Raw genomic sequence first — 25,501 nt, forward strand, 5'->3', positions numbered from 1 at the left:
AAATGTCTTGCCACATTTTTTATGCCTTTCACTATACAGGCTTCTGCCATTAGTGTAGCACACCCAGCAACAAGATACGCTACTGTTTCCAAATCTGTTTTACAAAACCTGCATTTGTCTGTTTCTCCAGAATGTTCAGTGGACTTTATAAACCAATGTGTGCATAGTCCCTATCTTGGGCTGCCAATATTAACCTTACATCTTTTGGTTTAAATTCATTTCTCTGTGACCATTCCTGGATTCGATCCTTCTTAACATGAGGTTCATAGGTTGGTACTAGGCTATCGGCCCTAGGGCCTATACAAGCCTAGCCATAACAATTCCCTTGCTATTTCTTCCTACTCTATTTACTTCCCTGGACCCCTGTCTAGCAGGGCGACTGACGTGATCTTCAGGGTGAATTTCCTTTCTCCCATCCAATCATCAAGGTTCCTTTTGAAAAGGGCCAAAGAGGCACTCTGCTTGACATGCATGGGCAGTCTTTTCCAGAGTCTGGGGAGTCTCTGGGTCAGGAACCTATCCTCCAGCATGTTTTGTTTATTGTGATGACGAGGTTTAGATCCGTGGAGCGTGTGGCTCTGAGGGATTGGGATTTCTTTACGTGTAGCATGTCCAACAGCTCTGGGTTTGACAGGTTGTTCCAGGAGTTTTCTGTATTTATGCCATTTCCACATTTCATGGCTTCTCATCTGATTTTTCACCTTATATTCTTTCTTTTGTTTTTGGCGCACTCATTTGCTGCCTGATTTTTTATCTACTTTGGTTTAATTTCCATTCCTGATTGACACTAATATGCAGGGAAGTCATCCTAGACTTATTCTCCTCATGTTTTAAAACTGTCACTATGTTTGGATCTTGTAAGGTCAGCAAATAAGTATGTAGTCCCTACGATTGCAGATCTGTGCATGTAATCAATTTTGAAGAGGACCAATACCTCCTTCAGAACAGGGCATATGTAATCTTAGTATACACTGATTTTTATAAATCATTTGATAAGCATGAAGCATTTTCCTTGTTTTCCTGTTCAACTGATCCAATCATTTTGGGGGCAGTCAATCACCCCAAAACTATAAGTTAGAAAAAGATGAGCAAATTGGTTTATAGCGTGGACTTTGCTGCTAGATTCCGGGGCTGTTTTCAGTATTCATTTTTGTCTTCTAAAATATTTCTTACCAAGTTTTATTGCATTTGTTCGTGTTTTCTTGTTGATCTTTCATCAGTTCCCAAATATGTGTACACTCCCTCCTGCTCAAGTTCCTTTATGTCATATTCCTGTCCCAGACTGACATATTCTTGTGCTCTGCACATTTATCGAGACCAAATAACATTCTTATATCATCTGAGAAAGTTTTGAGTACTTCCAGTTGTGCTTTCAGATGTTCATCGTGTTTCACTGTTGCAGTCATAACTGTAGGGTGCTCCTGCCGGCAGGCAGCCCGAGGTCGGCCAGAATCCCAAAGTCTGGGTCCGGCGTCGGCTGTACAAGCTAGTACCCTGACGTCAGTACGCTCTGGTACATAGCCCTCAGCCGACGCCATCTTCTCCAGTCTTTCTTGCCGTGCGGTGGAAAGCAGCTCGCAAGTCGTTGGTTGGCGATTTTCGAACAGCGTTTTTGGTTGTTGTCAGTCCGAAGTTCTTACTTCTCTTCTCAAAGCTAAGTACCCCATTGGGGAATCTTTTTCTTGTTCCTCTGATGTCAGAAAAAGTTAATAATTGTATTACGTGTGGGAAACAAATACCTCATAAAGATTTCCACTCTTACTGTCTACCTTGCTTAGGCCCTGACCACGACGTTTCTTGTCGGTTCTGTGCCAGGTTCAATTCTCGTACTATCAAACGCAGGTACGACTGGGCTCTGAATTACTTTGGCAGACGCTTCAATTATAGAATGTCGTTGGATGCTACCGGAATTCAAAAGAAGCGCAAAGACAAGGACAGGCCTCCGAGGTCCAAACAGGATTCGTTGCAGCTGGAGCCGGCGTCCGGTTCGGCTGTTGTCAGTGAGGCGCTTTTGCAGCCCCTGTCATCCGCCACTTCTGAACCGATGGCCGATACGGACTCCCATGGGGAGCCATCAAGGCCTTCTATTTTATCTGCTGCAGGACCTTCGGACGTCGCTCCCTCGGATGGGTCCGGAACCGCTGTGCAGGTACCGGCTTCTGAGGGGGTATTCAGGCCTACTCACATCACTATTTCAAAGGCAAAGACAAAGACTCCTGTTAAGTCCAAAGCTCCTGCTCAAGCTACTTCTGAATCTACTCCCAGGACACAGAAGCAATTGTTAAGGATGGCTGAAGATTTGCTTACTATGATTAGGGGTTCTCACCCCCCCCCCCCTGAGAAAAGGCCTTGACAGGATGTTCCTATGGATTCCTCTGACCAGGCTTCTATATCTTCTGTCTCTTCCTCTGATCAGGAATATTCTTTTCCTCCTTATGAGGATTCGGATGCTGAGGACTCCTTACCCTCTGCCTCTCCGCCTGAAGATTTTTCTTTTGGGGAAACCTTACATGAGATGAGGGAACATTTTCATTGGGAAGGTCAGGATTTTTCTGCTTCCAAGAAGAGGCTTAGAGAATTCCTTCTTCTTCCTCAACATAGGCCTTTGGCTATCCCTCCTGTTCTTGACATTGTGGATGATGCTTTTCCGAGGCTAATTTGAATCCTGACTCTATGCCTCCTGCTCCTCTAAGCCTGATAGGTTTTATAGGGTTCCTGAGTCTCATTTGTTCTTGTTTAAGAATCCTTCTGCAGATCCTGAAACTATATCTCAGGGCTCTAAGGCTGCTAAAGTTGCTTCTTCTAAGAATCCTATTCCCTCTGAGAAGGATTCTCGTGCCTTAGACAGGTGGGGTAAAAAGGTATATACTTCTGCTACCCTTTCTGTTAGGGCTTTAAATTGCCAGTTTCATATGTTTAAGTATCAGTAATTTCTTTTGTCTGTTTTAAAGCAAAAGCTTGCCTCCCTTCCTGCATGTGCAGAAGATAAGGAACTACAGGATGTATTGCATGCAACTGAACAACTGAACAAACATAGCTTGCATTGTGGATGTTCTTCATTCCACATTGCTGCAGTCCTAACTATTGGGTAGTCCGCTGTCCAGTCGGCCCGAATACCAAAGTATATGGCTGACGTCGGTCACGGCGCATTAGACTGACGTCAGTACGTCAGGGTACTAATGCGCATGACCGACGTCATATCCTCAGTCTTTTTTGCCGCATGGTCCGATGCAGAAGCAATTTTGCGAGTGCAGGTTGGCGTTCTGAAAGTTTCTGAAGTCAGAGTTTCAGACCGAATCAAAGTTGGCTAAGTACCCGTTGGGGAATATTTTGGTTTTTCTTGCCTCAGTATTTAACCGGATGTCAGAAAAAGTGAATAACTGTATTTCTTGTGGGAAACAGATACCTCATAGGGATTACCATACTTTGTGTATACCTTGTTTAGGGCCTGAGCACGACGTTGTTGGATGCCGCTCTTGTGCTAGATTTAACAAACGCACTATTAAGAGAAGGTTAGACTGTGCCAGGTTAGTGTTTGGGAAGCGTTGTAATTATAAAATGCCGTCGGATGCTCCGCCGCTTCGCTAAAACGCAAGGACAAAGCAGCAAAGCCTAGAGTGGAAGAACCGACAGTCCCAGACGTCGGTTCTTTAGAGGGCTCAGTGGAGCTGGAGGTTTTGCCAGGTGTTTCTTTGGAGTCTCAGGGTGAGACTTTACTGTTACAGGATGTATCCTCTCAGGAAGTAGGCCAGGCTGAGGGGGCTTCTCAGGTGGCTGTTCTTCCTTCTCTTCCTAAGGTGGTTAGAGCCTCCCCTTCTGTTTCCAAGACTTCTTTGAGGGGCAGGCCAAGTTTTGCTTCAGTGGGGGTTTCTCCTAGTGCCTCAGGGTCTTTGCCTAAGAAACATATGCTTAAAATGGCAGAGGATTTGATTACTATGATAAGGGGTTCTATGCCCCCTCCTGATAAGAGGCCTAGGGTGGAGCCTGAGTTTGAGAGTTTTGAGCAATGCTCGGAGGCTTCTGAGTCTTCGGCTGAAGACTTGCAGGAGTACCCTCCTTATTCTGATTCTGATGTGGATGATTCTACTCCTTCAGCTTCTCCTCCTGAGGATTTTTCATTTTCAGAGACTCTGCATTCCATGAGGGAGCATTTTAAATGGGAAGGGCAAGATTTCTCTGATTCCAGGAAAAGGCTTAGGGAATTCTTGTTTTACCCCAGCATAGGCCTTTAGCTATACCTCCTGTTTTGAATGTGGTGGAAGATGTTTTGCAGAGGCTTCCTGAATCCTGATTCTTTGCCTCCTGCCCCAGTTAAACCGGATAGGTATTATAGGGTGCCTGACGCTCATAAGTATCTTTTTAAGAGTCCTAGGGCAGACCCGAAACTGTCTCTCAGGGGCCTAAAGGTGTGAAGGCCTCAGTTGTTAAAAATCCTGTCCCTCCTGATAAAGAGGCAAGGGCTTTGGATAGATGGGGAAAGAAAGTGTATACTTCTTCCACTTTAGCCATGAGGGCGTTGAATTGTCAGTTTCACATGTTAAAATATCAGAATTATCTTCTTTCACAGTTGAAATCTAAGGTGGATGCTCTGGCGGAAGGTATTGAGTGTAAAGAGTTGCAGGATTTAGTTCATGTGTCTGAACAAGTGGGTAAACATTCCTTGCAATGTGGTTTTGATGCTGTGCAGGCCTCCTCCAGGGTGGCTGCCACTGGTTCTGTTCTTCGTAGGCACGCCTGGTTAAGAGATCAGAACTTAGCTGAGCATGTTAAGACAAGGATTTTGGATGCTCCTTTACAGTCTGATGTGTTGTTTGGTTCGCCTGTGGAAGCAGTTTTAAAGAAAATGGAGGACAAGGCTAAGTCTATGCAAACTGTTAAGGATTTTTTGCAGGTGCAGCCTCCGAAGTTTAGTAGAAATTGGCCTACTAAGGGGTGGACTTATCCTGCTTATGATTCCCAGTCTAGGGGTAGGTCTAGACGTGGTAGGGGCAGAGCTCAAGGTTCTTTTAGGCCTAGGACAGGGAGTTCACCTGCTCAGACTTCTGGTGAGGGCAGGGGTCAGTCCTTTCGTAAGCAGACCCAATGACCTGCCTTTTCAGCTGCCAGTACCTTCTCGCCTGGCGGCACCTCTAGGAGGAAGACTGTCTCTTTTCAAAGAAAATTGGGATTTAATTACCCAAGACAAATGGGTTCTGGATATCATTCACCACGGTTACAGGTTTTATTTCCATACCTTGCCTCCTTTCAAAGGCATGCCAGACATTCCTCCTCTACAAAGAACAGAGGCTCACAGACAAATTTCTCTGTTACTCCAAATAGGAGCCATTCAGCCAGTTCCTGTGCCAGAAAGGGGCCTAGGATTTTATTCTCGCCTGTTCCTAGCACCAAAGAAGGGGAACACGTGGAGACCAATTTTGGATTTATCTATCCTCAACACTTATCTGGACATTCCAAAGTTCAAAATGTTGACGTTACAACAGCTTTTACCTCTACTGGGCAAAGATCACTGGATGGTAACTTTAGATCTCAAGGAAGCTTACCTTCATGTGCCTATAAGACTAAGTTGCAGAAAGTATCTGCGTTTTCGAGCTGGAAATTCTCATTATCAGTTCTCTGCATTGCCCTTTGGCTTATCTACTGCGCCCAGAGTATTCACAAAGGTTCTGGCTCCAGTGATAGCTTACTTCAGGCTAAAAGGAATTCAAATCTATCCTTACTTGGACGACTGCCTGATTCTGGCTCAAGAAAAGGAAGACCTTCTACAGCATTTGGAATATGTCATAGCAGTGCTAAGATGCCTAGGGTATTCTGTGAACGAAATAAAGTCCAGTCTAGTACCCTCTCAAGACATGTGCTTTCTGGGTGTGAGACTGAATACAGCAGCCCAGATGGCCTTTCTAACCCCGGACAAACAAAAGAATCTTTCCAGTTACTTCCATCAATTATCTCTTCAGTCCGGGCTGACTGCAAGGACAGTCCTTCAAGCCTTAGGGTTCATGGCATCTTGTATTCTGGTGCTTCCCAATGCCAAACTGCATATGAGGAAGCTACAATGGTATCTCAAAAATCTATGGACACAGCACTGCCAGGATTTGGACACTGTCATTCAAATAATACCTTGCATTCAAAAGGAATTTTTGTGGTGGGCTCAGGAATGTCACCTAAACAAGGGACTCTCTGTGACCCGCCAGAGGCAAGTCAGATTCTAACGACAGATGCCTCAGACATTGCTTGGGGAGCTCATCTAGATGGAAAGTGGATACAAGACAAGTGGCCTGCCAGACTACAGCATCTACATATCAACATGAAAGAGATGTTAGCAGTCCAGTTTGCATTAATGGCTTTCAAGGAGTTACTTCTTCCAGGGCAGGTGTTGATTCTAACAGACAACACAACTGTCATGTGGTACATCAACAAACAAGGGGAACACATTCTTACCCATTGTGCAGGCAAGCAATGATTTTATGGGAGACTGCTCAGCTTGCAACTAACTCTTCAGGCAAGGTTTCTGCCGAGCACAGAACTCCTTAGCAGATGTGTTAAGCAGACAAATCATGGATCCCCACGAGTGGAAACTGGATCTTCATGTATTTCAAAAATTGACAGTGTCATGGGGAACTCCAGACATAGATCTGTTCGCTTCTCCACTAAACCACCAGCTGCCAAAGTTTTGCACGAAGGGATTTCATCACACAGCTTGGAAAGTGGATGCTCTTTCTTTCAGTTGGAAAAATCTTCATGTGTATGCTTTTCCACCTCTGCCTCTTCTCCCAAAGGTGCTTCTAAAGGTCAGACAAGACAAGCCAAGGATGATTTTAATAGCTCCAGATTGGCCTCGGCAGCACTGGTACCCATTACTGAGGAGTCTGGTAAGGAAGCCTCCATGGCCTTTACCCTTGATTCCACACCTATTGTCTCAGAGGGACGGTCATCTGCTCAATGTCAAGCAGGCATATTCTGTTTTGAAAGACAGCAGGTCTCAACTTCCTCAACAGGTTTTAAATGTGATTATGGAAGCCAGAAGACCTAGTACAAGGAAAGTGTATGCAGAAAAATGGAAGAGATTTTTATTTTGGACTGCAGCACAGAATTTGGAGATTTCGGAGCCTAATTTGAGTGTGGCTCTTCAATATCTTACTGAGTTATTGGACAAAGGTTTGTCTTTCTCTTCCATTAAGATTCATGCTGCAGCAATTTCAGCTCACTATGATTGTGACCCACCATTGTTTTCACATCCTTTATTCAAGCAATTTCTTAGGGGGCAAAGAATATAAGACCCCCACGTAGAGCTCCTACTCCTGCTTGGGATCTCAATTTTGTGTTGGAGAAACTTACTCTACAACCTTTTGAGCCTGCAGCTACTGCTGACCTGAAATACTTGTCATGGAAGACTGCTTTTTTGTTGGCCATTACTTCTGCAAGAAGGGTTTCTGAGTTACAGGCCCTTATGGCGGTTGAGCCTTTTTGATTTTTCATAAGGATAGGGTATCATTACGCACTAATCCTTCCTTTATGCCTAAGGTGGTTTCTAGTGTGGCTTTAAACCAAACTATTCATTTGCCTACTTTCTACGCAGATCCCCAAAATAAAGGGGAAAAGATTTTGCACACTTTAGATGTACACAGGCAATTGCTATTATTTAAGCAGGACTAAGGATTTTAGAAAGTCTCAGCAGTTGTTTGTTTCTTTTGCTTTGAGTTCGAGGGCAAGCCTGTGTCAAAACAAACTATTTCTAGGTGGATTGGGTTTTGCATTGCATTTTGTTATTCCCATCATGGCAAAGAGATTCCAGCTGGGATTAGGCCTCATTCCACTAGGGCTACTGCCACTTCAACAGCATTTCTAAGGGGGGTGGCAACTAAGGATATCTTGGAGGCAGCTACTTGGAGTTCAGTGCATACTTTCTCTAAGCATTACCACCTTCCTCTCTACTCTAAGTCTAGGGCTGGTTTTGCCACAGCTATTTTGCAAGGCATGTTATCAGCTCCTGCTTCCTTATGATTTGCCAGCCTCCCTTACCTCTGCTTTGGGATTCTACCCAATAGTTAGGACTGCAGCAATGTGGAATGAAGAACATAGTACAGTTTTGTACCTACCATAAATGTAGATGTTCGAGGATCCACATTGCTGCAGTCCAATTTACCCTCCCTCCTTCCCCTCTGTGTTTAGGGGTGGTTGTGTAGGTGAGATTATATTCTTGTACCTTTGTATATATTGTATATGTTTTTGGTGCAGGTATGTTTGGTGTGTTTTGGTTTTGGCCTTGTCTTTTTAGGGTCTTCTGACATCTGGGGCAAGAAAAGACTGAGGATATGACGTCGGTCATGCGCATTAGTACCCTGACGTACTGACGTCAGTCTAATGTGCCGTGACCGACGTCAGCCATATACTTTGGTATTCGGGCCGACTGGACAGCGGACTACCCAATAGTTAGGACTGCAGCAATGTGGATCCTCGAACATCTACATTTATGGTAGGTACAAAACTGTACTTTTTGATGCTTTGGATGCTTCTTGCAGGGCCGCAGCCTCTGGTACTGTTATCAGGAGACATGCTTGGCTTCGTGAACAAAGTTTACCTGAACAGGTTAAGGCTAAATTATTAGATGCCCCTGTTCAGCATGATGTTCTTTTTGGATCTAAGGCTGAGGAGGTTATTAAAAAGATGGAAGAAAAGGCAAAATCTATGCAAACTGTGAAAGATTTCTTGCAAGTTCAGCCTCCTAGATTTTCCAGGAATTGGCCCTCCAAAAATTGGTCCTTTCCCACGTCTGACAGGCCTCAAAGGGGAAGATATCGACGCTGCATTGGTCGTGGACAAGCTCAGGCCTCCTACAGATCGAGACAATGGACTGCTTCTTCACCTAGAAGGGGAGAAGACAGATCCCAATCTCAAAGGAAGCAAACTCAATGACTCTCTCGGTTGGGCTACAGGACCTCTTTACCTGGATGCCCCTCTCGGAGGAAAACTTTCTCTTTTTTACAAAAATTGGACTCATATTACCCAGGACAAATGGGTATTGGACGTGATTTTAAAAGGCTACAAATTCCACTTTCATACCTTGCCAAGGGATTTCGGTTGGCCAGATCTGCCAAAACATCAAATGGTCAGAGGCCTTAAATCAAGTGGATGCTCTTCTGGCCATGAGAGCCATAGAGCCTGTTCCACTCTCAGAGATGGGAAAAGGGTTTTATTCAAGACTATTTCTGGTTCCAGGAAAGCAAAGCTCATGGAGACCTATTCTGGACCTTTCTGTGTTAAACACCTTTTTGGAAATTCCAAAATTCAAGATGCTTATTCTGCAGCAGCTGATTCCAATGCTCTCGCAGGACACCTGGATGGTGACATTGGATCTAAAGGAAGCTTATTTACACATTCCCATCAGGCAGGAACGCAGGAAATTCCTCAGGTTCAAGGCAGGTTCGAGACACTTTCAATTCTCTGTACTGCCCTTTGGTTTATCTACTGCGCCCAGAGTCTTTACCAAGTGCCTGGCTCCAGTAGTGGCTTATTGCAGACTCCAGGGGATTCAGATCTACCCCTATTTGGACGACTGCCTTATTCAGGCAGACAGCAAGGATCTTTTACTCCAACATCTGGATTTTGTTCAACGTCTTCTCCTCCTTCTGGGATTTTCAGTGAACACAAAAAAGTCACATTTGATCCCTTCTCAACAAATGATATTTCTGGGAGCCCTCTTAAATACAACCTTACAAAGGGCCTTCCTCACTACAGAAAAGCAAATACAGCTGGCTTCAATTTTCAAAGCTTTGGCAACTCTACCTCGGCTCACTGCAAGGAAATTCCTGCAGGCACTGGGCTACATGGCCTCCTGCATTCTGTTGATTCCAAATGCAAGGCTTCATATGAGAAAGCTTCAATGGTATCTGAAAAGTGTATGGTCACAGCATTACCACGATCTGGACACTCCGATTCCCCTGATCCCCTGCCTCCAGAAGGAGTTCCTTTGGTGGTCCAGGGTGTGTGCGTTAAACGAAGGAAAGCCTTTCCGTCTTCCTCAACCTTCTCAAATCATAACCACGGACGCCTCGGATTATGCTTGGGGAGCACATTTTCTAGGCAATTGCCAGCAGGGAACCTGGACAAAGGATCATCTTCACTGGCACATCAATCTGAAGGAAATGTTGGCAGTTCAAAATGCTCTTCTAGCCTTCAAGAACCTTTTGCATCCAGGACCTCTCTTGATTCAAGACAGACAACACCACAGTCATGTGGTACATAAACAAGCAGGGGGGTTCTCATTCGTACCCCTTTTGCAGACTAGCTATGGCTTTATGGGACACAGCTCTAAATCTGAATCTAAATCTCCAGGCCCAATTCATACCAGGAGAACAGAATCTCTTAGCGGACAGCCTGAGCAGGAACATTTTAGATCCTCACGAATGGATGCTAGACACCAACTTATTCAACCAGATTACTGCAGTTTGGGGATGCCCCCAGATAGATCTGTTTGCATCCCATCTCAATCATCAGCTGCCTCTATTTTGCACCAGGTCATTCCACAAGACAGCTTGGAAAGTGGATGCCCTGTCCTTCAGCTGGAGAAACCTTTCGGGATATGCCTTCCCTCCTCTTCCTCTTCTTCCTCGGATTTTACTAAAGATAAAACAGGACAAGCCCAAGTTCCTCATCTTGATTGCTCCGAATTGGCCTCGACAGTTTTGGTATCCAACTTTAAAGCACCTGTTCTTGGAGCCTCCTTAGATTCTCCCTCTGAACCCTTCTCTTCTGTCCCAGCATCAGGGTCAGTTGCTACATTCCAATCTCAAGACCCTTTGTCTGGCAGCTTGGCTCTTCAAAGGAATTTGATCTCTTCTAGCCTTCCCAAACAAGTTTTGGATGTTCTTTTGGAAGCTAGACGACCTAGCACTAGGAAATCCTATGCCTCTAAATGGAAGAGATTTTGCATTTGGATGCAGGACCGAGGCTTGGACCCTCTGGTACCTGATCTCTCTTCTATTTTGCTTTACCTTTCGGATCTTTTGTCGAATGGACTTTCCTTTTCTTCCATTAAGATTCATGCTTCTGCTATTTCTGCTCATTTCAATACTGATCCCCCTGTTTTTTCTCAACCTTTGGTGAGACAATTCTTGAGAGGGGCTAAGAATTTAAGGCCTCCTAGAACCCCTCCTGTTCCTGCTTGGGATCTTAATTATGTTTTAGAAAAACTTACTTTGCCTCCTTTTGAGCCTGCTGCTTCTTCAGATATTAAGTTTTTATCTTGGAAGACAGTTCTTTTGTTAGCTTTGACTTCTGCCAGAAGGGTCTCAGAGTTGCAAGCTCTCATGGCTGTGGAACCATACCTTATTTTCCACCAGGACAGAGTATCCTTGAGGACCAATCCTACTTTCATGCCTAAGGTGATTTCGAAAGTGGCTTTGAATCAAACAATTCACCTTCCTACCTTCTTTCCTAATCCTCAGAATAAAGGGGAAAGGATTTTGCATTCCTTGGACGTGCACAGACCGTTACGATTTTATTTGGACAAGACAAAAGAGTTCAGAAAATCTAACCAATTGTTTGTTTCTTTTGCCTCCAGTTCTCTTGGAAAGGCTATTTCCAAACAAACTATTTCCAAATGGATTTCTTATGGAATAAGATTTTGTTACACTCATCATGGGAAACAATTTCCAGGTACTGTGAGAAGTCATTCTACTAGAGCAGCTGCTACTTCTACAGCTTTTCTCAGGGGAGTTCCTACCAAGGATATCTTGGAAGCTGCCACTTGGAGTTCTGTGCATACTTTTTCCAAGCACTACAATCTCCCTTTGTATTCTAAGACCAGGGTAGGCTTTGCCTCTGCTGTTTTGCAGGGTCTTCTTGCCGCCCCTTCTTCTGTCTGAACCTCCCCCCCTTTTTTTCACTGCTTTGGGATTCCACCCTACAGTTATGACTGCAACAGTGAAACACGATGAACATAGTACAGTTGTGTACACCTACCATAAATGTAGATGTTCGAGTGTCTTCACTGTTGCAGTCGGTGTTTCCCTCCCTCCTATCCCCTCTTTTTCTCTCTTTTGTGGTGTATTTGTGTTTCCTAGTGGAATTCATTTATGATTTATTGGGGACTTCTGACATCTAGGGCAAGAAAGGCTGGAGAAGATGGCGTCTGCTGAGGGCTATGTACCAGAGCGTACTGACGTCAGGGTACTAGCTTGTACAGCCGATGCCGGACCCAGACTTTGGGATTCTGGCCGACCTCGGACTGCCTGCCGGCAGGAGCACCCTACAGTTATGACTGCAACAGTGAAGACACTCGAACATCTACATTTATGGTAGGTGTACACAACTGTACTTTCCTCATCTGGTGAATTATACAGTTTTAATCATCCACATTTTTTATCCTGGAAGCCAAATTGTAACCATGACCTAATCTGTTAAGTAGACAACTTAATGGGTTAAGATCAAGACAAAAGAGTAACATGACAGAGTCAGCTTGGAATATCCACCTCTGAATTTTTATCCCTGGAGTAATAATTTGTCCTTTATTAGGGGTTAGCTGTAGAGTACTTTGCCACTGTTTCATGGTCACCATAATGTAATCAATTGATAGAGGGTGTATCATGGACATCTGTAAGCACTCCTTTATCCATGAATGTGGGATGCTGCAAAATGCTTTTTTGTAGTCTGCATGCCATATTTGAATTCTTCCCCTTTTTACAATTCCCTGTTATGACTTTAACAAATGCTCCTTTGTTCCAAATGACTTCCTTTTATTAACCTTCTGATGTTCTTCGTGTTTCACTGTTGCAGTCATCCCATTCAGTTATCTGTTTGCAGTAGCCCTCAGTCGGCCTGATTATCAAAGTCTTGGGTCCTGCGTCGGTTGCTGTCTCATCTTCCATGACGTCAGGTAGTCTGGTATAAAGCATGCAGCCGACGCCATTACATCAGTCTTTCATGCAGTGTGGTGCCCAAAGCAGAAGCAGTTCACAAGTGCCGGTTGGCCGACTCCTGAAATTTTTGTTTTTGAGTTTCAGATCCGAAGTCTTCAGCTAAGCTAAGTACCTCGTTGGGGATCCTTTTTCTTGCTCTAAATCGATGCCGGTAAAAGTTAACAATTGTATTTTTTGTGGAAAGCAAATACCTCATAAAGATTTTCATTCGTACTGCATTCCTTGCTTAGGCCCAGACCACGACGTACCTCGCTGTCTGTTTTGTGCCTTATTCAAACCTCGTACTATTCGTTGTCGGTTCATTTTCACATCCAAATATTTTGGTACTTGGCTCAATTATCCAGAAATGCCTTTGGTAAGCCACCCGACTACCGACATTCTGAAAAAACACAAACATAAAGACAGAGACAGACCGCATAGGTCCAAAGCTGCCGAAGACGCTTCTCCTAAGCTAGTCGTCAGTTCGCCAGTACTCAGTGAGGTGCTTTCGCAGCCCCTGATACCCGCTACTTCGGATTCACAGGCCTCTACTGAGACCCATTCGGAGTCCGGTATGCCACGAGATGCTTCTTCTACTGTGGAACCTGTGGATGTCTCTACCTTGGATGGGTCTGGAGCCGCTGTGCAGGCACTGGCTTCTGACAGTGTATTCAGGCCTTCTGACTTTCATATTAAACTGCCATCTTCTTCTTCAAGGCCTAAAACTCGATCTATGCCTAAAAAATGATGTCCAGACTGCATGGTCAGGCCCCTATGCCTAAAAAACAAATGATAAGAATGGCTGAGGACCTTATTACTCTAATCAGGGGAAGCTACCCTTCCCCCTCTAAGAGACCTAGGACTTTTCCTTTTGATTCTTCTGATCAGGATTCTGAAATTTCTGTTCACTGATGACCAGGATTTGCCCTTATCTACCTATGAGGATTCTGATGCATAGGAATCCATTCCCTCTGCTTCCCCTCCAGAGGATTTCTCTTTTGGTGAAACCTTGAATACTCTTAGGGAGCATTTCCACTGGGAAAGCCAGGATTACTCTGACTCCAAAAAGAGGCTTAGGGAATTCTTACTCCTGCCTCAACACAGGCCTTTAGCTATCCCTCCTGTACTGGACATTGTAGATGATGCTTTCTCGGAATCTAGCCTGGCCCCTGACACTTTACCTCCTGCTCCCAGTAAACCTGATACAGAGTACCTGACTCTCACAAGTTCCTCTTTAAAAATCTTACTGCGGATCCTGTGACCATTTCACAGGGACCCAAGGGCATTAAGGCCACTACTGCCAAAAAGTCATACCCCCTCTGATAGAGATTCCAGGGAACTGGATAGATGGGGAAAGAAGGTATACACTTCTGCAACTTTGGCCATTAGGGCTTTAAACTGCAAGTTTCATGTGTTAAAGTATCAGCAGCATATTATTGGATTGCTTAAACAGAAAATGATGTAGATTCCTGACTCCGCTGAAAATAAAGAATTACATGATTTAATGCATTCTGCTGAACAAGTTGAAAAACATACTTTGCAATATGGTTTTGATTCATTAGAGGCATTTTGCAGGGCTGCTGTCACTGGGTCTGTACTTGGAAGACATGCTTGGGTTAAGGAGCAATCTTTGCCAGATTATGTTAAAGCTAAATTACTGGATGCTCTCTTAAACCAAGACCGCCTGTTTGGCAACAAAGCAGAAGAAGTACTTAAAGATGGATCAAAAAGCTAAATCTATGCAAACTGTTAAAGATTTCCTGCAAGTACAACCTCCCAGATTTAGTAGGCATTGGCCCTCTAAGAGTTGGTACTTTCCTGCCTCTTCCAGGCCTTCTCAGTCCAAACCCAGAACCAGCAGACCACCCAGGCTTCAGTCTCAAGGTACTCACAGGCCTAAGCAGTGGGGGGCTTCCACTTCCAAAGCAGGGAGTAGTAAGACTCCCTGCCCCCCCAGTGGTAAACTGTCTCAGTGACTTAACTTTAAACCTTCCAAGCCCTGCTCAACTGACTGTTCCTTTAGGGGGAAAGATTGCACTGCATGCAAAAAATTGGGAACTCATTACCCGGGACAAATAGGATTAAAATATAGTTTCCCAAGGATACAGATTCCACTTCCACTCCTTACCAACCCCAAATGGCTAGCCAGACCTACCCCTGTATTCAGTGGGCAGAAGCTGAAAAGCAAATTCTCTCTCTTTTAAGCATCAGGGCTATTCAACCTCTTCCAGAAGAAGAATGGGGGCAAGGTTTCTACTCAAGACTTTTCCTGGTACCCAGAAAAGACATATCCTGGATCTGTCTATCCTAAACACATTTTTGGTAATCACAAAATTCAGGATGCTAACTCTTCATCAGCTGCTTCCCATGCTAGGCACAAATGTGTGGTTGGTAACACTGGATTTAAAGGAAGCCTACCTGCACATCCCAATAAGGGAATCTTGCAGAAGATACCTACATTTCAGAGCAGGCTAGATGCACTATCAGTTATCTGCACTGTCCTTTGGCTTATCTACTGCACCCAGGGTATTTACAAAGTGCCTAGCTCCAGTCATTGCATTTTGCAGGCAAAGAAATATTCAAATATACCCATACCGGGACGATTGTCTAATTCAGGCAGAAAGCCAGGACATACTATTATATCACCTGGCATTGTTAAAGAAATTGCTAACTTCTCTGGGGTATACCATAAACAAAAAGAAATCACATCTTGTACCCTGCCAACAAATTGTATTCTTGGGAGCAAGCTTGAATACAACTTCCCAGATGGCATACCTCATGCCCGAGAAAAAAGTTCATTCAACAGCCTACTTCAAACTACTGGCCACTAAGACCCAGCTTTCTGCAAGGAAAATACTGCAAGCCCTGGGGTTCATGGCCTCCTGCATTCTACTAATTCCATATACAAGACTGCATATGAGGAAACTACAATGGTATCTAAAAAGCCTATGGTGCCAACATTCTCAGGATCTAGAATCAATGATTCCTGTCATACCTTGTCTACAGATAGAGTTCCTTTGGTGGGCAGAGGCCTGCTACCAAAACAAGGGACTGCCATTCACTCTATCTCCTGATGCCCAAACCCTAACAACAGACTCATCAGACTGTGTGGGGGGCTCATTTGGTAGGGAAGTGCATTCAGGGCAAATGGTACCCAAGTCAAATGCACCTGCATATCAATCAAAAAGAAATGTTAGCTGTACAGAATGCTCTGACTGCCTTCAAGGACCACATTCTTCCAGGACAATTATTGGTAACGACGGACAACACCACTGTTATGTGGTACATAAACAAGCAGGGAGGAACCCACTCATACCCTCTCTGCACACTAGCTATGGCTCTGTGGAACACAGCCTTGAGCTACCAAGTGCACCTACAGGCTCAATTCCTGCCAGGAAAGCTAAATACACTGACAGACGACCTAAGCAGAAATCTCATGGACCCACATGAGTGGAAACTGGAACCAAAGATATTCAACATGTTGAGAAACAAATGGGGGAGCTCAGAGATAGACCCGTTTGCCTCCCCCCTGAACTACCAATTGGACAAATTCTGCACAAGGACTCCCCACAAACAAGCTTGGAAAGTGGATGTTCTGTCCTTCATCTTTAAAAACCTATCAGTTTACGCCTTTCCCCCTCTGCCTTTCCTCTCCAAGGTACTACTAAAGATCAAACAGGACAAACCAAGGACAATACTGATTGCACCAGACTGGCCACGCCAACACTGGAACCCTCTCTTGCACAGTGTGTCACTGCTGGCACCATGACACCTGCCTCAGACCCCTGCTCTGCTGTCTCAGCAGGAGGGCCAGATTCTGCACCCACAGCTTCAAACTCTGAACTTGGCAGCCTGGCTAATTACCTGATCTCTCCGTTCCCATCCCTCAGTAAGCAAGTGATGGATGTCATTCTGGAGGCAAGGAGGCCTAGAAAATCCTATGCTGAAAAATGGAAAAGATTCTGTTCCTGGAGCCAAACTCATGGGATGGGCACAGCAGCACCCAATTTACCTCAGATTCTTCAATACTTAACTGCGATGCTTCACAAGGGCCTTTCCTTTTCCTCCATCAAAATTCATGCGTCAGCCATTTCAGCTCATTACAATACAGAACCACCCCTCTTCTCTCATCCACTGCTGAGCCAATTCCTCAGAGGGGCCAAAAACTTAAGACCATCCAGGAGAGCCCCTACTCCAGCCTGGGACCTCAACTTTGTATTGGAAAACTCACTCTACCTCCCTTCGAGCCAGCTGCAAGTGCAGAGTTGAAATTCCTTTCTTGGAAAACAGCCTTCCTTCTAGCCATCACTTCAGCAAGAAGGGTGTCTGAATTGCAGGCCCTCATGGCTGTGGAGCCTTTCATCATCTTTCATGCGGACAGGGTGTCCCTCAGGACCAATCCCTCCTTCATGCCTAAGGTGGTATCCAGTGTGGCCTTTAATCAGTCCTTTCATTTGTCAACCTTCTTTTCTAATCCACAGGACAAAGGGGAATGAATACTGTACTCCTTGGATGTGCACAGACAACTTAGATTTTACTTGGACAAGACTAAACCTCTCAGGAAATCTAAACAGCTGCTAGTTGCATTTGCTGCAGGGGCAGAGAGACCAGCTATTTCAAAGCAAAGCATTTCTAAGTGGATAGGCCATTGCATACATTTCTGCTATAAGCACCATGGAAAACCTACCCCACAGGGGATAAGACCACATTCAGCCAGGGCTGCATCTACCTCTACAGCCTTTCTCAGAGGGACATCCTAGAAGCTGCTACCTGGAGTTCTCTACATACCTTCACCAAGCATTACCACTTGCCAGTTTTTTTTTAAATCCAGAGCTGGCTTTGCCACTACAGTCTTGCATTTCCTTATAGCTGGTCCTAATGCTATCTAATTACCTCTTCCCATCCTTAGCTTTGGGAATCTACCCAAATGTGATGACTGCAACAGTGAAACATGAAGAACATAGTACAGTTGTGTACACTTACCATAAATGTAGATGTTCGAGTGTATTCACTTTTGCAGTCCTGGTTACCCTCCCTCCAGCCCCTCCTGACTTCTATTGTCTATACCTCTATTCATGTTTATTATGCTTAAAGCTTTCTGGTGTATTTGCTTTTTGCTGGAGGTGTAACCTTGTACATAATTGCTTCCCATTATGGGGGCACCTGACATCTGGGGCAAGAAAAACTGATAAAATGGCATTGGCTGCATGCTTTATACCCCTGACTACCTGACATCATGGAAGATGAGAGAGCAACCGACGCAGGACTCAAGACTTTGATAATCAGGCCGACTGAGGGCTACTGCAAGCGGATAACCCAAATGTGATGACTGCAACAGTGAATACACTTGAACATCTACATTTGTGGAAAGTGTACACAACTGTACATTCTTTTGCAGTGGTTGAGTTTTATTCTAAATTACTATAACCTCTATCAGGTTTGATTGCAGTGTATAGTTTGTATATCATCAGAAGTCCAGTTATTCGACTGTAGTTTTTAGGCCTGCTTGTAGGGTTACTCTTAAGGAGAAGTATCATTTTCCTTTTGTCAGCCAGGTTGGTGGCTGTTTGAGCTGCGAATATAAGTAGTTCTTATCTCAGGACAGGAAAATCTTCGTGTAAAGATATCAATACTTTTAGTTAGAAGTTAGGTGCTGCATCTGAGACTGATATTTTCCATTTGGGAGCTTTTTTAATTTTGTTTCAGTTTTTCTGGCTGTTCCTTCATCCCATTTCATTTCCTTTACTACTTCTATCTAGTCAGCATCTTTGTCATGGTCCACAGGGACTTCATAGATAATTTTCCAAAACATGTCTATTCCGCATGTTTTTGGTGGTATTTCTATACCTTTTGTTTCCCAATTCCCTGTAAAAAAAATGTTTGGGTCATCAATGAATTGCTTATTTTACACCTTTCCTTTATATTTCTGTGCATATTTTCTGTTTTTTTGCCTCTGCTGTTATCTTTAATGTATTATTTTCAGTAGAGTATGATAGATCCTGGTGTTTTCTGATACTGCATGTTGCTTTTATCACCTCTTTCTGACTATTTTTGTTTATCTGTTCCCTATTTTGTATTCTTCTTACAGTGACACTTGTCTTAATTGCTTTATAGCTTTCTCTGTTCGATACTTCCGTGATGGCATTTGAATTCTTCCTTTCCTTTTCCTTACTGCCCTGTGTTTTTGTGGTAAGACTTCATCTGTTATTAATTTAGCTGCACGTAATATATCCTCTTTACTTCTGTGATATCACATGAATTTCTGTTAAAAGTCTTGCTTACTGTGTTCAGTTGTTTTATCAAACTTCTAACATTTTCAGTCTTATTGACTTTCTGTAATCTATTTCTGTCATTGATTTTAATATGTCTATGCATCTCTAATAAGTCAAGCAACTCTTCCCTTAGATCATTTTCTTTTAAACTAAGGGCACATTCTTTGTTGTCTGTTTCCTGCGGGCATTCTGAGAGTTTCAGAACACCTTCTTGTGACATATTCGCTTCAACTTCATACTGTGTGTCATCCTTTGCTCTTTCATATGGGAACTCAGTGGCTTATCACTCCACAACATTGACTGCATCAGAGTTGCCACCATTTCCTGCTACTTCCCTTGCATTGCAACTCCAATTGAAGACTCCAAAGTATCTTAATATGGCAACTGATCAGATACTTCCTGTTCCACTGTTTTTTCCTTAATTTGGGGACTCATTGTTATGTCATGCCGAGATGTTACCAGAGCTGGATTTTTTACACTAAATCCTTCACTTCACAGATAATCTATAACTTCAGTTTCTATTTCTTTAACTTCTCTATTACTAATCCACTTTTCTACTTTCCCACTTTTTCTTATTTTTGTATTTTCCATATTCTGATGCCTTTGCCTGTATTTCTCTTCAAATATCTTTGGTACTGCTTTTTATATTGATAAGTTTTGCTTTCTCCTTTGCATAAATATTGCACTATTCTCTCTTTCTTTCTCATGTCCAGATTTCTTCTTCAGATGTCTCCTGCTCCTCCTGTTTCTCCTTAGTTTGGGGACTCATTGTGCCGTCATGGTGTGATATAACCTGTGTTAGACTTCCTACACTAAATCCTTCACCTCACAGGTATTCCATAACTTCAGCTTCTATTTGTTTAACTTCTGCTTTACTAATCTTCTGCTCTGTGTTCCTCTTTGTGATGTTATTTTTATGTATTGTGAAGTTTTCCATATTTGTGTGCCTTTGCCTATATTTCTCTTCAAATATCATTGGGGCTGCTTTTTTTGTATTGATTAATTTGGCTTTCTCCTTTGTGTAAATATAGCACCATATCAGATATCTGTTTCTCATGTTAATGTTTTATTTTTATGCCTTTAAAAATCTCTAGATTTTGTTGTTTATATTTCCCCAGTTCCCCTTCTTTTTCCAACCAGCCTAAGTTTTTTTGGCTCATGTAATGATGTCCTTCTATTCATATGCTGCAGTAGTCTGCCTCCGGCTAACTTGTATGTCCATCCGGGTTCAGGCGCCTAGGCAGCAAGACATTTCCCTGTGGTACTTTTTGGCTAAGGACACATGGCTGAAGTGACATTCAGCTGCAGAGAAATATGGCTGTTTGTAAATTCTCTGTGGGCAAAGAGAAGCACATATTGCCATGCCCACAGCTTTAATAACCAAATGCATCGAGGCAGAAGAAGTAATGATTGTTGTACTTAGTGTACAGTACATACTTGTGTAACTAAGTCATGTAGAAGTGTGCTACAGCATGCAGGAAATCCTGCCTGGTTCTGTAGTCACATTTATGCTCCAGTATGCATTTTAGGTAATGTTACCTAGACACTGTGAAGAAGGTAGTGGTCCACACACACTGATTATAAAGGTACACTGCCCATTGTGCACTGCATTTTTACTGCCACTGACATGCCCTCTGGCCAGCCTGCTGCTTATGCCTGCCATATCGCCTACTGTCTCATGTTCCCTTGGGGACCGTGGACATTGTTTTCCCCCTGTGCATTTGGTTATTGAAGTTGTAGGTATGGCAACGCATTCTTCTCTTTGCCCACAGGGAATTTGCAAACAGCCATATTTCTTTGCAGCTGAATGTCATTTCAGCCATTTGTCCCCAGTCAAATGTACCACAGGGGAAATGTCTTGCTGCCTAGGCGCCTGAACCCATGTCTGTCCAGTATACCAAAGTGTAAATGCTATTGCAAGGTACGTGCAGCAATGTACATCACTCAACATATATCGGCCATAAAGAGATTGGTATAAAGTGGACCTTGGCACGCACCTACCTCAGAACTTTTCTGCCGCCTGTCCAGGTGCCTGCTCCGGTCGTCTCTTACCAGAGAACTTGCATTTGTGCTTCAGGTAAGTACTTCGTTGGGGGGTTTTCTTTTTCATTTGGCTATTATGTTGTTTTTTTTTTTTTTTTTTTTTTTTTGTGAGTGCGTCCGCTAGAAAAGGCAGGTGTCAGTGTGGAAGGCAAATTCCATGTAAAGACTCCTATGAGCTTTGCTTATTTTGCTTCGGCCCAGACCACAGTCACACATCCTGCACTGTCCGCAAGGCCTTTTTTCCTAAAACCCTCTGTAGCCACCTAGTGTCCCCTAGGTTATATTTGGAGAATCAGTGCATTAAGCTCTTAGCCTGAGACATGGAACCGACTTTGGGCCCTTCAGAAGAGCTGCAACTCAAGAAGGCCATGAAGCCTCAGCCTGATACTACATCTGTTCCCTCTTCTCCAAGCATCGCTCCCGAGGCTGATGTAGGCCTGGAGGCTGCTGCAGAATCTGCAGAGCCTCCTTCAATTAATACCACAGTGGAAGCCATCAAGGAATCTGTAGGCACATCCCAGAGGGATTTGCAGGCATTCTATTTGGGCACGGGGGGGGGGGGCATGGCTGCTTATCTCTGAAGGCCTACCTGGCGTAACGCAGAATGTTGTTCATGAAAATGTTCCTACGGACGTCATGGAATGCCACCTGATGTCAGGCCTTTCTACTTTTTATCACCTGGCTCCTGAGGCTTTAAAGAAGAAGAAACTAAAAACTAAACATTCCAAATCCAGCTCAACAAAAAGGTGAAACAATAAAGCTCTGAAAGGACAAACTTGGATCAAAAGTTTACTACATAGACACCATTAACGCTCACAAAAATACATTTTTCGTTTGACATACATTTCATCAGATGCAGGCTTGAATTAAACTCCTTCTATATATATATACTATTTCTCTTGCACATCAACCAATGAAAAGTGAACCAATTAATGAATTAATTGTTACAACCTAAGCTGAAAAACATATGTATACCTGGTATTTAGGAACCAAAACTGGTTATAGATGATTCATTTTACTGAATAAAAACATAAAACATCAACAAATAACACATTGATTTAAAACCTGTTTAAAATACATTTTTCACTATATGTGAATGTAAAAAATGTTTAATTTAAAATACATTTAAATATTTATCTGGGGAAATGGCACCATCTTGTAGATTGTTTAAAAATTGCAAAGCACTTGAATATACATAAAAAACAAGTAATCTCTGTGGTATCCCCGAAGTCTCAAAACAACCCACTAAAGTGTAGTGGGTCCAAAAACAAAACAGTGCAAGCAACTTCTCTGTGTGGAAGATTTTCAGTCCATATATTTCTAGTTAATCACTGTATATTAATCAGATCAGACAATAGTAGTAGAAGTAGCGAACGTAAACTCGTCTTAAGTCAAAACAAAACAAAAAGTAATAATAGAAAATACATAATTGTGCATTACTAAGTATTCGAAAGTAATCTAAGCAAGGCAGGCAGTCTGTTTCCAGTCGAAAATCCTTTGACTTAAGACAAGTTTACATTCGCTATTTCTACTACTATTGTCTGATCTGATTAATATACTGTGATTAACTAGAAATATATGGACTGAAAATCTTCCACACAGAGAAGTTTCTTACACTGTTTTGAATATACATAAAAAATACCAAAGTGTTTGAATGTGAACACAATCTCAAAGTGAATAAAAAATGCTTAAAAACCATTTTTTTAAAAGATTTAAACAGCATATAACTAATAAATTACATCAGGGACCACAATGTATATTGTCTCAGTTGTACCACAATCAAATCTACTTATAATTTGGCTGCTCTAAGCGTCAAGAGGGAGCTTATGGAAATATGTTTTCAAAGAATGGTGCTTTCCTCCTTGGCTACTGCTGTTAAAATTCTTGTTAAGACCCTTCTCCTTGTTTCTTCTTTAAAAGAACTTTTATTAAAATGTTTTAAAACAAAAAACAAAATAAAAGCTACAACCTAACCATTTGAAAGTTAGCGTTGTAACACAAAAAAGAGAGATGAGCGCTTTCGGTTTATCAGCCTTCTTCAGATCTGCTTAACATTTGCAGCTACTTCTATTTATATTCATGCTGCTTACTTAGAGTCATCCCCCACAACCAATGGGAGCCTCTATTCTTCCATGCAAATGAGTTTTAATAAATCTACCAATGTTTATTCATTAAAACTCATTTGTATGGAAGAATGTAATTGGCTTCCAAGAAATAAGAACTAGAACATCGGATTGGACTACAGGTACATCAAGAATGAGCATAGAGACTCCCATTGGTTGTGGGGGATGACTCTAAGTAGGCAGCATGAATATAAATAGAAGTAGCTGCAAATGTTAAGCAGATCTGAAGAAGGTTGATGAACCGAAAGCGCTCATCTCTCTTTTTTGTGTTACAATGCTAACTTTCAAATGGTTAGGTTGTAGCTTTTATTTTGTTTTTTGTTTTAAAACATTTTAATAAAAGTTCTTTTAAAGAAGAAACAAGGAGAAGCGTCTTAACAAGAATTTTAACAGCAGTAGCCAAGGAGGAATGCACCATTCCTTGAAAACATATTTGCAGCATTTCTTGGGTTTTCCGTAAGTGTTTGCTCACTTCTCTTTCTACTAGCTTATGGAAATATGGTCATTCAATCCAGGCTTTTTATTAGCTTCCAAGGTGATCTGCCACCATAGCTCCTTATATTCAATAGTTTCTTCCCATAGCCCCCCTCGAAGATTTTTATCCACCCTCTCCAAGGTGAAAAATAAGTAATGGGCACTATCACACTCTAGGCTATGCTTGTACAAGGCATTAGTGTCTTTTTTATTTGATACATCATGTGTGTGTTCATATATAGGTAAATAGGTAGGTACTAGGCTATTGGTCCTAGAGCCTATATAAGCCTAGCCAAAAATGTACCCTGGCTTTCGCCACCCAAGAAAATTATTTTCCTGTGCCCCTGTCGAACAGAGCCACAGAAGTGATCCCTGGGGTGAATTTCCTATTTCCCATCCAGTCATCAAGATTTTTCTTGAAGAGTGCTAATGAGGAGCTTTGTTTGATATAGATAGGTAGTTTATTCCAGAGTATGGGAAGTCTCTGGGACAGGAATCTATCCCTCCAGCATGTTCTGTTTATTGTGGTGACAAGGTTTAGGTCCCTAGAGCGTGTAGCTCTGAGAGATTGGGATTTCTTTAAGTGGAGCATGTCCAACAGCTCTGGGTTTGACATAGCTTTGTATGTTAGCACTGAACCTATCTGCCAAGATGTTGGCAATATCAGTTGGTTCTGTATATTTAGTGCCATTGTGCTGTAACTCAGAGCAGATCTAAGTGTTGCCATTGAGATTCTTGACATAGCTATAGAATGCTTTGTGGTTGTCTTTAGAGTCAGTGGCAATTTTGTTTTCGTAACTAGCTTTGGAGGATTTTATGAGGGATCTCAGCTTCTTACTGAGGTTGACCAGGGAGTTCCTCCAGTCATGGGATTTTACTCTTTCTTTTGCAACAGTTTCTTTCTTCTGTTGTAGAGTTTGTTTATGGCAGAGGGCCACCAGATTGGCTTCCTTTTTTGGAGGATAACATCTTTGTTATATAAGGGATAGCATGATCCATGCACTCATGTAAGGCACATTCTAATTTATAAGTAGATTTGATTATGGTACAACTGAGACAATATACATTGTGGTCCTTGACGTAATTTATTAGTTATATGCTGTTTAAATCTTTTTTTTAAAAAAATGGTTTTAAAGTATTTTTTTACTCACTTTAAGATTGTGTTCACATTCAAACACTTTGGTGGGTTTCTGAGACCAAGGTTTTTGTTCCGTCAAAGGATCTCTGAATTGGTGTGGAATTCCAGCATTTTAAGACATGGATAATGACGGGCTAAAAGATTTACTAACTGTACCCATCTGGAATGATACAGAAGCAGATCAGATACAAACGGATACAGAAAATGGACAGGGAAGAGTGGGCCCAGAAAATATGAATTCAGAGACGTTTTCTAAACTAGAAAAGCAACTGAAACGCATGCAGGGTCTCTAATGGGAACACATTTATTTACAACAAAGCATAGATAAGCGACTACCCCGGGGACTTAGATTGAACAAAAGACCAATGTGGAAAAGTTTGGATGATTCACTTTCTAAGGAATGGGAAGACATTTTAGAGGATGCCAGCTACAAATTTATTCGCCTGCTAGTAAGGAACAACCTTAGTGTGCAGGAAGCTACAAAGGCTGACATCACATCTTTAAAAACAACACTGGAAAATGAGAACCACAATGACCTAGATGCTAAATTTGAGC

The 25,501-nt window shown here is 42.7% G+C and overlaps 1 protein-coding gene across 1 annotated transcript in view; it reads left to right on the forward strand.

Moving 5' to 3' along the window:
• Window positions 1-25,501, forward strand: part of RAPGEF1 (Rap guanine nucleotide exchange factor 1) — a 2,911,094-nt gene that overhangs the window by 2,134,140 nt on the left and 751,453 nt on the right. The gene's annotated exons all lie outside the window — the stretch shown is intronic.

This window comes from Protopterus annectens, chromosome 16.part0, assembly GCF_019279795.1.
Source record: "Protopterus annectens isolate FY-2018-M chromosome 16.part0, PAN1.0, whole genome shotgun sequence".
Taxonomy (NCBI): Eukaryota; Metazoa; Chordata; order Ceratodontiformes; family Protopteridae; genus Protopterus; species Protopterus annectens.